Source organism: Arachis duranensis, chromosome 4, assembly GCF_000817695.3.
Source record: "Arachis duranensis cultivar V14167 chromosome 4, aradu.V14167.gnm2.J7QH, whole genome shotgun sequence".
Classification (NCBI taxonomy): Eukaryota; Viridiplantae; Streptophyta; class Magnoliopsida; order Fabales; family Fabaceae; genus Arachis; species Arachis duranensis.
Window position 1 is genome coordinate 75,067,232 of NC_029775.3, and position 1,335 is coordinate 75,068,566.

The window sequence follows — 1,335 nt, forward strand, 5'->3', positions numbered from 1 at the left end:
GAGAAGAAAGAGGAGAGTAGAAGAAGAAGAAATGAGGAAGAGGGAGATGGTGGTGTATTCGGACAAAGAGGGGGAGAAGTGGTGTTTAGGTTGTGTGAAAATGAAGGGTTGAAGAAGGGTATATAAAGGAGAGAGGGGGGTAAATGGTTCGGCCATTATGGGTGGGTTTGGGAGGGAAAGTGGTTTGAATTTGAAGGGTGAGGTTGGTGGGGATTTATGGAGGATGGATGTGAGTGGTGAAGAGAAAGATGGGATTTGATAGGTGAAGGGTTTTTGGGGAAGAGGTGTTGAGGTGATTGGTGAATGGGGGAAGAAGAGAGAGAGTGATGGTAGGGTCCTGTGGGGTCCACAGATCCTGTGGTGTCAAGGAAAAGGCATCCTTGCACCAAATGGCATCAAAATCCACGTTTTGAGCCTTTTCTGGCGTTAAACGCCGGGCTGGTGTCCATTCCTGGCGTTTAACGCCAGGTTCTTGCCCTTTCCTGGCGTTTAACGCCAGTCTGGTGCCCCTTTCTGGCGTTAAACGCCCAGAATGGTGCCAGACTGGGCGTTAAACGCCCAACTGCTAGGCTTACTGGCGTTTGAACGCCAGCAGCATCTTCCTCCAGGGTGTGCTGTTTTTCTTCATGTTTTTCATTCTGTTTTTGCTTTTTTCATTATTTTTGTGACTTCTTATGATCATCAACCTACAAAAAAGATAAAATAACAAAAGAAAATAATTAATTATAAAACATTAGGTTGCCTCCCAACAAGCGCTTCTTTAGTGTCACTAGCTTGACAGAGGACTCTCATGGAGCCTCAGAAATGCTCAGAACCGTGTTGGAAATTCCCAACACCAAACTTAGAGTTTGAATGTGGGGGTTCAACACCAAACTTAGAATTTGGTTGTGGCCTCCCAACACCAAACTTAGAGTTTGACTGTGGGGGCACTGTTTGGCTCTGTTTTGAGAGAAGCTCTTCATGCTTCCTCTCCATGATGACAGAAGGATATCCTTGGGCCTTAAACACCAAGGATTCTTCATTCACTTGAATGATCAACTCTCCTCTATCAACATCAATCACAGCCCTTGCTGTGGCTAGGAAGGGTCTGCCAAGGATGAAGGATTCATCCATGCATTTCCCAGTCTCTAGGACTATGAAATCAGTAGGGATGTAATGGTATTCAACTTTAACCAGAACATCCTCTACAAGTCCATGGGCTTGTTTTCTTGAGTTGTCTGCCATCTCCAGTGAGATTTTTGCAGCTTGCACCTCAAAAATCCCTAACTTCTCCATTACAGAGAGAGGCATGAGGTTTACACTTGACCCTAAGTCACACAAGGCCTTCTTAAAGGT